Here is a 14,558-nt window from a genome sequence, read left to right as displayed (position 1 = left end):
GTGTACGACATAATGATTTGACATACGTGTGTGCTATGAAATGATCACCACAAGAAGTCTAGTTAACATCCACCACCCTACATAGGTTACAGATTTATTTTTCTGGTGATGAGAACTTTTAAGGTCTATTCTCTTAGCAACTGCCAACTATACGATACGGTATTGTTAACTACAGTCACCACACTGTACATTACACCCCTAGGACTTTTTTATTTTATACCTGGAAGTTTCGATCTTTGACCACCTTCACCCATTTTGCCCAGTCTGTTCCGCCTGTCTCTGCCAGCCACCAATCTATTCTCTGTACCTTCTTTTCTTTTCTACATAATCTCCCTAATTCATCCATCCTCATGATGTCCATACTAATATCATAAATTTTTTGAACCTCAGTTAGCTGTCCCATAAAATGGGGGAAATCATGTCCCTCATAAAAAATGTTGTGATGGTTAAAGGAGACAGTAAAACATTTGGCATGCTGAGAGATTAATGCGTAACATACGGTCATCAGCTAATATTCGGAACTATTATTATGTTAAGCACCAATTTTGTATTGCTGACTTCTAAACCTTTACCGCTTGCCAGTACTACTTCTGCCTCCAAGCACGTGTCTAACTTCCTATGAGACGTCTCCACTTGGATCGTTAGCAGCCGGCTCCACCCTAGAATATGCAGAATGCATCTCCACTTTCCCGCGTGACCCCTCCCCCTTTGTCATCAGTGCATTTTCTACTTCCACTAAATTCTACAGTTGCCCATTCTAGACATCTTCTCCTTCCCCTCCTCCTGCATCCAGGGTCTCATCCCTGATAATTCCATCTCCCGCTCACTCTTAAATCTGTCTGTCCTTGCATGCGCCCTGTACATGTCCGTGCCATGCTTTCTCTCAGGACTGTTGCCAGAAGCCACCTACCCAGTGTCTGAGCCGCCAACTGTCAGTTGGCAAACTGGCCCCTGTAGGTAGAGGACAAGGCGAGACCAAAGAAAGACGCGGATGGCTTTGGGTTAGCAGGGAGTAGGTTTAGGACGTGAGGGGACTTGCTTATGAGGCTTGTCTTGGGCAGCTGCAAGACGAATAGATTTCTGCACCTGCCGGCCAGAATCTTCAAAGTTTATTTTAATGATCTTAAGAGGCTTCTAGTGGGTGCAGTCGTGCACACAGTCCGGATGGTTTCAACGACACCTTACTGTGTCAAGGCTGCATCCTTGAAAATGGCGCCCACTGTGGGGTGGTGGAGAGAACATACACTCCCTGGACAGGGGAAGGGGTGGGGAGCCTCTGACTGCCCAGGTCCACCCTGCAGTTCAACCACCAGTCATGTCCTCCCCATGACCTCCTCCAACCTCAGTTCGTCCCCTCGATTGCTCCCGGAGCGAGGCTGTTAAAAACACACATGTGGGCACATCACTCTCCTACTATATAGGCTGAAGTCCCAGTCCTCACCCTGGAGCATAAGGTCCTGGATTTGGTCTTTAACCTCATCTTTTTACCCCGTGCTCCCACCAGATCCAGCTTCACACACCAACCCCGTGCTCTGTGCTCCAAGCCTCCAAATGCTTGCATGAGCTTTCTGCTTTTGCCACCTCCATGCATATGTTCTTCGAAATTCAGCTTATGTCACTTCTGTAGTGAATCTTTCCCACACACCTGTCATGAGCCACCCAAACTGCTATCTCCTCCCACTCCAGGCTGAGCAGCGCCTTTCCCAGTGCTCACCTAGTAGCTGTACTCACAGGATGATGGCCCTACTCATTCTGCTTCAGGTTTCCGTCCCCGCTCCAAGCGAGGAGTACCTTAAGGACAGAGATCATTTTTTTCCTTTATATAATATCCAGCATGTGCTCAGAGAGACAACTTGTGCTTTGTAAATTATCAATATATAAATAACCAGATGTCTCTTTTAAATTTTCTGCTCCTAATCCAACCTCTTTTGCCTGGTGAGAACAATCCAGAGTTCGGACTTTAAGGATCTGCATTTAAGTCCCAACTGTCCTGCCTACTAATCGGAGACCTTGAACAAACTAGCTAACCACTTCAAATGTATTTCTTCATGGTGACAATCTTATACGAGCATGGGTGTTGCATGTATAAATGGTAAAGGACTTTGAAAATATACGAATGATAAGATACACAGAGGCTATGCACCGTAGCTCAAGTCAAAATGATGTCGTTGAGATCCACCTTCAGTAACTGATGCTGTGTACCTGTGCGTGTCTTTCTGGGGAAGCGTGTAACACAGCTACCTTTGTACAAACCAGGATTCTACCATTAATCCTTGTTCGTTGTATGTGATACATAAGGTGCTTACATGCCTTGGGCCTTAATTTTCTCACCTGAAAATGGGAATGGGAATAGAATTTCTTCATAAGATTGTTTATTGAAGATTAAATGCATTGAACCTATAAAACACAGGAGCTAGAAGATGATAAGTCCTGAAAATCTTTACGCTTTTATCATGAAAAGCCCTTGTTTCCCCTATGAACCAAAGAATAACTATTCTATTTAAAATGTGTAAGTTGTAAGAAATGAACGATCAAACATTACAAAGTCTTTTAAATAATCTGCTATTATAAACACACACATTATACCACATTCTGAAAATACTACTCTTGGGATGCCTGGCTGGCTCAGTCAGAGGAGTGTGTGACTCTTGATCTCGGGGTCGTGAGTTCGAGCCCCATGTTGGGTGTAGAGATTACTTAAAAATAAATAAACTTTAAAAAAATAAGTAAAAATAAAAATACCAATCTTACTTTGGATTTCCTTTAACTCTTTTGTTTGTTTGTTTCCCACAGTGCACAAGATAAAAGCCAAACTTTTGACTTGACATTCAAGTGCCAGCCCCTCCTACACTTTATCTCTCCCAATCCAAATCTCATGTTCTTGATACAACCTCATGAATATGCCCTGCTTCCTAATCTGTTCATGCCATCCCTTCCCACTAAACCTCTCCAGAATTCCTTCCGCTCTCCTCCTACCTTTGCAAATTCTGCCCATCCTTCTCTCACCCCAGTAGCCATTGGTAAGTTCTTCCGCGAAACTACTCTATTGATGATGATGACAGTAATTAGTGTTGATAGAGTGCTTACTCTGTGCACCAGGTACCAAACACAAAGACTGATATGTTATCCCATCGTCGTCCTAGGATGAGACTAGTCTATATGATAAGCACTATTATTTACATCTGAATGAAGCTGAGGCACAGAGAGGTTTAGTAACTTGCCAGGTCACAGATACAGTAGTGGGTGGTAGGGCTTGGATTTGAAGGAATGCCTATCAGCCTCTAAAGTGCTGTGCTCTAAGGCTGTGCTCTACCCTGTCGTTCACACTATCCTCCCTAGATTTAATGTTTGCCATTTGTAGCTTTGCATCATTAGTAAACTCTTCTGTGTATGTTCACTCTCCCATTGAGATGGCTATTCTCCATTTACCTCTCCAAATCTACACTCTGCTCTACTCTGGGTCTTAAGGACTAACTGTTTGGGCTGCATCATCCACTTCCTTGCCCTCCACGTCCTCATGGGCTGGGCCAAAGGAAAGCATCAGTGGTAGATCCAAGAGTTGGGAATGAAGAGACAAAGACACCCTCCTACTCCCGTCGTGGCTCCTTCCTTGCCTCACCAAGTTTCTCTACAACCACAACTACTGTTGGAGGCCTTCTCCCACATCTCTGGGGCTCCCATGTTCTGGTTACACTGCTCTCCTTGTTCACGCAGGCCCAGTGAGAGTAATATTTTCCTACTGGTTTGCAGTCCCTTGGTGTTTCACCACTCCTTGTTGGTTTCCTTAATCTTGATCATGCCAGTATAAATAACCCTTCCTTTGAACTAATTTCAGTTAAATATTTTTTAAATATGCCATCACATTTGTTACTGGAACCCTGATGGCTCTACCACCACCTCCACTTGTTAAAGAAAGTCTTAAATATAGGAACTATTCAAAAAATATTGATCACCCGTCTTATTAGTAAACGGGTTTGCATATGTATGTGTATATAATGCAATAAACTTGTGAATGTGAGTCCATAGTGATGACTATCTTCTTCTGAATTTGTCTTATGAATCATTATCAACTATGTCGAGAAATCTTAATCATTTGCAAACAGCAAGTCATCATAAAGGAGGAATGTGTAGAAAATACTTAGGAAGTTTTATTTTGGCATTTTATCAATGTTTTTCCTGAAAACTGCCTTTTTTCCTCCTAGGTTACTTAATGATGAGGGATGCTTCCTGTATAGATGAAATGTATATTTTTATGCATTGACTAGAAATTCTGCCACTGAACAAGGCAACATTTGCCCTCCAAGCATCAATGTGTGTATGACTCTGAGCCGTGTGTCTGGTGTCAGGGGGTGCTTTCCGTTGGGATTATGAACCATCCTTCTCTGGAAGATTGTTCTCAAGGCTGGTTATTGTGGAGCCCGTCCTTCCTGTCAGGCACAACTTCATGCTTCTTACGACGATCTAAGAAGCTTCTCCCCTTCCAATTCCAATTCCAGTGACATTTATGAACCATCTGTTCAAACCAAGCCCAACTTTTTTCCATCAAAAAGATAACCTGAATTTGGAAAAATCAACAATGGCAGTGAATGAATGCAATGTTTATCTTTGGAATTAAGGAAGGATTTCCACTTGGCTGATTTTCTATCATAAAAGCATTGATTGCATTCTTGTATTTAGACAGGACCGTTACCATACAAAGAAAGCGAATCTGAAAAGAAAAACATTTTCTGAGATTTGTGGCAGTAAAACCTTATTTTTTTAAATTCTAGGCAAATCTATTTTTATGAATTCATTGGAAAGTAAAAATAAAAATTTTCAGAAGGGAAAACAAATACATGCTTCAAACTAGTCTCAGTCATTTAGAGAATGTTTGGTACTCAAGGATACAGGATAAACTGTAAAGATACAGTTAAAATATAAATTTGAGTACTTACAACTTTATGAACAATTATTAAGTGTCTAATATTTTATATGAAAAGTGTTTCACCATTTCATTTATCCTAATAGTTGCCGAGGAGCTAGAAGTTTAAGAAAAAAACAACAGCAAGAGCATAAGAACTCTTTCTAGGCTAGCACTGCTAGAGAAGTATAGTCAAGCTTGATACAATCAGTAATTTCCCAAACAGATTTGGTCAAAAATCAATTCAGGTTTCTACTCCGATTTGCTAGGTAGCTTAAATTTATTTATTGTGAGCAAGGTGCAGATAATCAGGACTTTGCCACAGTTAAGACAACAAGATCCAGCAGATTCATTACGGGAGCCTCAAGGTATCCTCTATGTTGGTGAGGATACCCTGGGTTCAAGAACTGACCTCTCAATTCTACAAACCTAGAACTTCATGAATTAATGTATCCAGCATCCACCAGATCTGAGGACAGCGATTCATCAACAGAGGTTTATAAATGTATAGATAGCCTGATGTCACCTCCTAAAATTCTGAAAAAAAAAAAAATGGCCCTGGGGTGGAGCCTTACTGAGTTTCTCTCTATTTTTAAGCTTTTCAAATGATCAGACACAAAGTTAGAAATCACTATCCTAGCGCACACTACTTACACTGCCCAGTCTTTTTTTTTTTTTTCCCCTGTGGTCTTTTTTTTTTTTTTTTTTAATGATTTTTTATTATATTATGTTAGTCACCATACAGTACATCCCCGGTTTCCGATGTAAGGCTCGATTATTCATTAGTTGTGTATAACACCCAGTGCACCATGCAATACGTGCCCTCCTTACTACCCATCACCGGCCTACCCATTCCCCCACCCCCCTCCCCTCTGAAGTCCTCAGTTTGTTTCTCATAGTCCATAGTCTCTCATGTTTCATTCCCCCTTCTGATTACCCCCCCTTTCTTTATCCCTTTCTTCCCCTACCGATCATCCTAGTTCTTATGTTCCATAGATGAGAGAAATCATATGATAGTTGTCTTTCTCTGCTTGACTTATTTCACTTAGCATTATCTCCTCCAGTGCCGTCCATGTTGTAGCAAATGTTGAGAACTCGTTCTTTCTGATAGCTGAGTAATATTCCATTGTATATATGGACCACAACTTCTTAATCCAGTCATCTGTTGAAGGGCATCTCGGCTCCTTCCACGATTTAGCTATTGTGGACATTGCTGCTATGAACATTGGGGTGCATATGGCCCTTCTCTTCACTACGTCTGTATCTTTGGGGTAAATACCCAGTTACACTGCCCAGTCTTGAGCCACATTGCTCTTGAGCACAAATGTGTATGAGGATATTAATTTAACCTTTCCTTCCTTCTCCTTCCCACTCTTTTCCATCTTTTCTTTCCTCCCTCAATATGGGTTGTAATGAGCACTGGCTATTATATAAGACTGATGAATCACAGACCTGTCCCCTTGAAACAAATAATATATTATATGTTAATCAATTGAATTTAAATTAAAAATACATACATTAAAAATATTCATTGAGCACTTCTTATGTGTCAGATACATAGGAGGAATATCCCTGACAACATTTACATATCCAAGTCCAGTATCATAATTTTTCTCTTTCCAAAAGGCCAATTTAATTGGAAAGGCAAATGAAATTGCATCAAAAACTGGGGATGTACTGTATGGTGACTAATATAACAAAATAAAAATTATAAATTATAAAAAAAAAAGAAAGTTAGAAGACTGCTTGGTAAACATTTAAGTCATTGATTAACAAGAATTTGTTAAGTCTTTACTGTGTGCTCATCAGAATAAATGTCACTGGGTGATATTAACAGAGACTGTATTTCTCTATAGTTGCTAGAGGTGTCTCTCTTTACTATTGTAAGATAGTCTCTACTCGTCAACTTCACCAATGCATTGTGTTGGCAAGTTAGTAAGCCCTAGCTAGGATAATAAGTGGGAAAATATGGGCACTCTGCTGTGCCTCTTCTATCAGACTGTAAAGACTATTACTCCTTTTTTTTTTCACATTTGTTATTATACCACACCCTTAATTTCAAAATACTTTCACAATTTGTTATCTTTCTTAAGTTTGCAAGTCTTACTGTAATTACTTAGAGAAGAATGCACCTTATTCATTAAACTGTAAGTCATTGTCAGATGGCACATCTAGTAAGACGACCCTATTTTCAAGGTGGCCAGTGTTTAAGGGCCTCAGTCTGAGTCCTTTCTTGTCCTAGATAGGTCATTGTTAGTCACCTGAAGTTGGAGAAATTGACACTTATTTTGGGAACTGTAGCATTCTGTCCCTTACAAGTTAACCATGAGTTTTACCCATATTTTCTCTGCTTGTTAAATGCATTCTCTTGAGGTGTTGTGGGTGGCTCGGTCCATTAAGCATCTGCCTTTGGCTCAGGTCATGATCTCAGGGTCCTGAGCAGCTCCCTGCTCAGTGGGGAGCCTGCTTCTCCCTCTCCCTCTATCGCCCCTCTGCTTGTGCTCTCTTGCTCACTCGCTCTCTCTCTCTCTCTCTGTGTAAAATAAACTAGTAAAATCTTTTAAATAATAAATAAATGCATTCTCTTTATTTTAACTAGCCCCTATTTGATGATGCCTCTTAATGTAAATCCCTAACCCAGACCTCTTTCCTGAAATCCAGCTACTTACTACCATCTCTACCCAAAAGAGTCCCCAGGATGGAATTAATCTTCCCCTCAAATGGCCTGTCCCTCCTGTGGTGGGACTGGCTGGTGGCAATGCCAAATGCCCAGTATCTGACAGCAGAAACCTAAAGGGCATCATAGATTCCTCTCGCCCCATCCTATTTCTTCTTCTCCGTACTCAATCCCATTCAAAAAATCAGGTACTTTTGAGTGTATCTTTTAAATATCTTTCATATCCATTCTGTCCTAAGGCAACTGCCTTAGATAGGGTCTTGTTAACTCTTATAGCACTAATGTCATTGGCCTCTCTAACTACAGTCACTTTCTCCTTCAATTCAGCCCCAATAGAGCTGTAAAAATATTTCTAAAACAAAATTTGACTATGTTTCTCCCTTGCTTAAAAATCTTCCCTAGTTATCATCACTTACAGGATAAAGGAAGGAAATGAAGGGAACAACACGAAAGTAGAAAGTCATAAAACCACATGGAATGTATGGGGGAACCATAAGCATTTTGATAGGGCCTGAGCCCATGAGTGTGAGGTACAGGATGGAAAAGGTAGGCAGGGCCAGACCATCCACAGCAGGCCAAGTATCTCCTACTGTTCCTTCTTCCTGAATGCCTTGCCATGCTTCCTTAACTGGCAGCTCAGAGTGACTTCTGGAAAGCATTCTCTAATACCTCTACATGGAAGTTAATCACTCTTTTCCTCATCGCTAGTGCTGTGTCTCGTATTGTTGCTTTTGTTGTCCTAATCACACTTTAATACAACTATTGTTTACACGACCATCCCCCATTTAGACTATGAGCTCCTTTAGGACAAGAACTGTGTCTTATTCATTGCTATATCCACCATATGACAAGCTGCCTGGCACATCGTTTGCCTCCAACAACTGATCTCTTTCCCTTTGGTTTCTTTTTACCTTTGGTTCCTTTTTAATTTCATAAGAATACAGGCAAGAGATAATAAAATCTTAGTGAAGAGTGATGGTAGGAATGAAGAGGTAGAAATAAATTTTTAGAACAATTTAAGAAGTTGGATAGACTTAGTCATTAACCAAAAAGAGGTAAGAAATTTCTTCCTAGGGGCGCCTGAGTGGCACAGCGGTTAAGCATCTGCCTTCGGCTCAGGGCGTGATCCCGGCATTCTGGGATCGAGCCCCACATCAGGCTCTTCTGCTATGAGCCTGCTTCTTCCTCTCGCACTCCCCCTGCTTGTGTTCCCTCTCTCGCTGGCTGTCTCTACCTCTGTCAAATAAAAATAAATAAATACAATCTTTAAAAAAAAAAGAAAGAAAGAAATTTCTTCCTAAAGGAAGAAAAGAAGAAGGAGCTCATCTTCTCTGTCTTCAGTTATACGTAAGTTTAATTTGTTGGAGATTTTAATTATTTTGTTTATTCCTTATAGCTTGTGGTGAATCCAACATTGTTTGCAGTGAATCAGATTAAATTTATTATACATATTTTTGGACACATTTTCAATGTTTTAGTATCATTTTTAAAAAGTTTTTATGTAAATCCCAGTTAGTTAGCATACAGTGTAATCTTAGTTCCCGGTGGACAATACACTGATTCGACACTTCCATACATCACCCTGTGCTCATCTCAAGTGCCCTTCTTAATTCCATCACCTGTTTCACCCAGCCCCCCAACAACCTCCCCTCTGGTAACCATCAGTTTGTTCTCTACAGTTAAGAGTCTGTTTCTTGATTTGTCTCTTTTTTTTTCTTCACTCACTCATTTTGTTTCTTAAATTCCACGCATTAGTGAAATCATATGGTATTTGTCTTTCTCTGACTGACTTATTTCACTTAGCATAATACTCTCTAGCTCCATCCATGTTGTTGCAACATGGATTTTGATCGTGGAGTAATATTCTATATCACCACCTCTTTATCTGCTCATCTATCAATGGATAGATTGTTTATTTAAAGGTGGTATTTAAGATAGGCTTTAACAGAGTAAAGAAGAAATTTCAAAGCAACAAAATGACAAGTCAGGAAAGAGAATTCTACTAGAACAGTAGCCAGATTTGGATAGGTTATATTCAAAGTCAACGGAGATAACAATTGAAAATAGAGAAGAGATTATAGGTGAAGACAAGAACGCTGTTTAGGTGAGGGGAAAACTTGCTGTGGGCAGTCCCAGTAGTCAAATTGGACGCAAGTCACATGAATTAAGCATCAGGCTCCCTTGTAACAAAGACAGCCCTCGGTCCAGAAAACAAACATGTCCCCTCATGAGGGAGTGGGTTCCCGGTCACGGCAGGGCTGGAGGAGGGAACGTCCTATATGAAGCAGAAGTCAAGGAGCCAGGAGTAGGATCCAATTGCAGGAGAGAGGCTGGATTTAACAACATCCACCATGCCTCTCAGTATGGATCTAAGAGTCTGACCTGCCTGAATTCTTCTGTGAGCTATTCTTTCTGACTCAGGAATGAGAGCAATATGAAATATATGAGCTAACTTGAAAGATTCTTGCTTGGTTTCTCCTCCCAGCTCAGCATACAACCACCGAGTCCATGCCAGAAAGAAAACCCTTTTCATCCCATCCTAGCTCTCTGCTGCTGGAAATAATTTGTGTACTCTTTTGGATCAAGTCATATCTTAACCAGCCCTGAGCCACTGAGTCAGTCATGACTGCAGGATTGGTAGCCTCAATGAGTCAGCAAAATGAACAATGACATCAGACTCCTCAGGTGACTTGTCACCTCTGTGTTAGCATCTGTCTTTCGACATTTGCTGGCCTTCCACCACCTCGAATGGGTACGTATTTGGGGTACAAAGACCCATCCTTTCACTACCCAGCTGGTTGTCCTTTATATTCATACAACACCACTGCCCTGAGACAGAGGATAGAATGACCCAGGGCATTTCTGAGGCTGCCCTCGCATCTGAACACTTACCCCAGGCCCATCCCAAATGAGCTCTGCTCTCTGACATCTAGATGCCGGGAATTTTTCACATAAGCAGGAATGAGAAACATTATTTAGTTCTAGCTCTCTCCTCCCCTCGCTAAACTTGTAGAATTATGTAAAAGTTTTATTGAAACCAAATCTCTTAACCTAGCACAAGGAACCAAACAAGTTGTTGCTTAACAATGAGCTAAGTGCTACATAAAACCCGTGTTAGAGACATGGGCCTTGAAACGATGTTTGTGATCAAACCATTTTTTCTCTCTCTCTTTAGTGTTGTCTCCCAAACCGTACTATAAATGGAAAAAGAATAAGACTAACGAGACTAGAAGGGAATTAGATGGGATTTTAACCAGTTTAAATAAAAGATTATACAAATTGAGTAATGTCATGTATTTAGATGTACTAAGAAAATGTAGCTCTGGAATTCTGTCTACAGCTAATATAGTTTTATTTACAACCCCAACCACTTTGTGGATAAAAATTGACCAGATTTCTGGGGCGCCTGGGTGGCACAGCGGTTAAGCATCTGCCTTCGGCTCAGGGCGTGATCCCAGCGTTATGGGATCGAGCCCCACATCAGGCTCCTCCGCTATGAGCCTGCTTCTTCCTCTCCCACTCCCCCTGCTTGTGTTCCCTCTCTCGCTGGCTGTCTCTATCTCTGTTGAATAAGTAAATAAAATCTTTTTAAAAAATTGACTGAATTTTCAATATAATTTCATATTAATATCATTTGCTAATTTTTTAAAAATTGGATAATAGTATCTGATGTTGATTAAAATCCTTGAATCCTCAGAGAGACCACTGCTTCTTAATAAGGTTCCCAAGTGTAGGGAGAGATGTGGCTTATGTGTTGTGGGATTAGGGGGAAAGGATATCCTGATCTCGTGCTGGTCCTTTGGTGAATCCCAATGGTATTGACTGTTTTTCAGAGCTGCCGATTAGCATCTGGAAGCATTTTTCCATGCTGGGGCCACTTGAGATCTGATGTTCTTAGCTTCCACAAAGCCTGCTAGAATGCCCTGGGTGGCTGTCCTCTACTTCCCCAACAGCTCCACTAATGAGCCTGCTGGCTCAGCAGTTCACCCCATAGCCTTCTGGACTAGAGTTCCATCTCTCAGCTCAGAAATTCTCTATTCAATTGTATTCCATCCCCTGATGAAGTGACCAACCAAAATTTATTTTCGGGTATTCCCTTTTTTTAATTTCTAGACATTCTATTAGGTTTTTAAAAAATTTCTGCTTGTTCTCTATTCATATTTTCAACTTCTCTTTTATTTCTTCAAATTAAGTATAGTTTATATTAAACATTAGACAAATCAAAGTGGTTAAATCTTTCAGAGTCTGTTGCCAATATCTGCTCTTTGAAATTATTTTGTGTGCTCTTTTTTAATGTGTTTTGTGATTTGTGACTGTGAGTTGCTAATTTTCCCAAAAGAATCCTTTGAGGCTTGCATTGAACTTCCAGTTCTCTAGAGTAGATTTGTGTCTCCTTCTGCCAATGACCTGGAAAGCATATAAATTAAATTCCCAGCTTGAAAGTATGAATTCCAAGTTCATCTTTCCATAATGTGAATATGAATTCTCACTGAGACTAGTTTTCCTCCTTTCCAGAACCAGAGATAATACAAGTTATTTTGTACCTCTCCTGTACAATAGGGTTCATTTCTTATTCACCCTTTCATGGGGATGCAGCCATTTGAGACACTTCCCACTTCATGAAAAGATAGGGACCTTGGTGAAGCCGACGTTTATCTTTCATAAGCAGTAGTCGGAGCAGCTCCAAGTTCCGAGGTGTAGTGAGAATTCCTCAGTCTGGAACCCGCTTTTAGCATTTGTTTATCTCTCTTTTTTATGTGCTTGGTGAATTCCTTACTTTTGTGCCAGCTCAATCGAACATTTTTACTCTACTCAAGAATTTGTCTTAATCTGGAATGTCATCTAGGGTATCTATTCCAGGATACTATGGAAATAGCACCAGCCCTTTCTCTGTCATAAATAAGAATAAATGTTTATATAATTATGATTTGGTATTCTAGGACTTTGGAACCAGACAAATTTCAGTGAGAATTCCAGCTCTTTGACCTACTGGTGTGTGACCTGAAGCAGGTTTCTTAGACTTTTTAAACTCTACTTTCTTCATCTGTTAAATGGAGACCATAATACCCTTAGCTCTCAGGTTCACATAAGGGTTAAGGAGATCATACTTGTAAAGCATTTAGCAAACTGCCTGGAATCTATTGAGTAATTAATAGCTATTTTGATGATTAACCTTATTTTATACATTTTCTCCATGTACTTAAATTTTTCATAAAGCAATTTTTATTCAATTACTTCAACCAATATTTACCTAGTGACTACCACCTCCTAGATTTGAGAGTTAAAACAGTGAATGACAGACAAACTCCCTTCCCTCTGATATTTATATTCTAGTAAGAAAGACAGAAACAAACCATTAAGTAAACAAATATAAATATATATTCTATTCTAATATAGATCAGATACTAATAAATGCCACAAAGAAAAATAAAGCAGGTTAGGAGATACAAAATGAATGAATAGCATATAGATGTGGTGTTATTTTAACTAATGTAATCAGATAAAGCCTTTCTAAAGAGGAAATCATTTGAATGAAATCCTGAGTGAAATGCGTGAGCAAACCATGTAGATGAGGAGAAAAGCCTCCCAGGCAGGGAAGTACAAGCATGACCTTGAGTTAGAAACACATGTGTCTGCCTGGGTGGCTCAGGCGGTTAAGCGTCTACCTTCAGCTCAGGTTGTGATCTCAGGGTCCTGGGATCGAGTCCAGCATCGGGCTCCCTGCTCAGCAAGGAGCCTGCTTCTGCCTCTTCCTCTGGTGCTGCCTGGCTTGTAGTCTTTCTCCCTCTCAAATAAATAACCAAAATCTAAAAAACAAAAACAACACAAGCACATGTGTCCCAGTGGGAGGCACTAGGCGGGGGGGTGGCTGGAGCAGAGCATTCAAAACTGAGGTTGGAGACACAGGCAGGAACCAAATCATGTAGAGCCTCATGAGTCATGATCTGGATTCTGGATTTTATTCTGAATATAATGGAAAGTCACTGGAGCATTTCGTAGAGAGGAATGACGTGGTCTGGCTCATCTATTAAGAAGGCCATTCTGGGTAAGGTATGGGGTATAAATAATGGAAGTAGGCAGGTCAGACCACTAGCCACGGGGGAGGCCTATTGCCAGCCCAGAGAAAGAGAGACGAAGGAAGTTTGGGCAAGGGCAGCAGCTGTGGAAGAGCTGAAAGGAGAACAGCATCCGAAAGTAGTGGTCATGGGATTTGGTGCTAGGTCTGGATACAGAAAGCCATAAAGGAGTTCAGGATAATGTCTATCTCATATTTGGGGCTGGGCAACCAGGGGTCAACGAGATGGGGAGGAGAGGGAGAGCATTGAACTCGTTAGGCGAGGAAATCAAGTTTGGTTTTGTACACATTTAAATTTGCTATGTCTATTAGTGGACCTGGTGAATAGGAAATTGGATACTCATGAGTCTGGAGCTCTGAGGCCCTGCAGATAATATCTGCAGCAGCGGCGTATGGATGGCTTGTAAAGCAGTGAGACAGGGTGAGGTTGCCTAACGCATGTGTGCCGATGCAGAGGCAAAGCGCTCTAAGCACCAAACCCTGGGATGCTCCAACATTTAGACACTTAGAAATTGAGAATCAGAGTTCAAGGAGAGTAGAGGAGGATACGGCGTTTAGGTTAACTGAGAAGTCAACGGAAGAAATGATTTTTAAAAGAGGGTTTGTGATCATCTGCTTCAATTTTGCTAAGAAATGAGATGAGGACTAACAATTGACTTTGCAAGATGGAAGTTACTGGTAGGAATGAAAGCATAATTGGAGTGATTCGAGGCGAGACAGTTAATATTGAAACTCTTTGGGGGAGTTTTATAATAAACGGGAGAATAAGAATGACAATATGGATTCCAGGAGCATTTTTTATAAGATGACAGATACTATACCATGTTTGCGTGTCTATGAACATGAGCCAGTAAAGGAGATATTAGTAACACAGGAGGAATGTGGGTGAAACCTGTAGGACCAAA

This window comes from Ursus americanus, chromosome 11 (genome assembly GCF_024610735.1).
Source record: "Ursus americanus isolate L20-20 chromosome 11, mUrsAme1.1.p, whole genome shotgun sequence".
Lineage (NCBI taxonomy): Eukaryota > Metazoa > Chordata > Mammalia > Carnivora > Ursidae > Ursus > Ursus americanus.
This window is presented reverse-complemented; position numbering follows the sequence as displayed.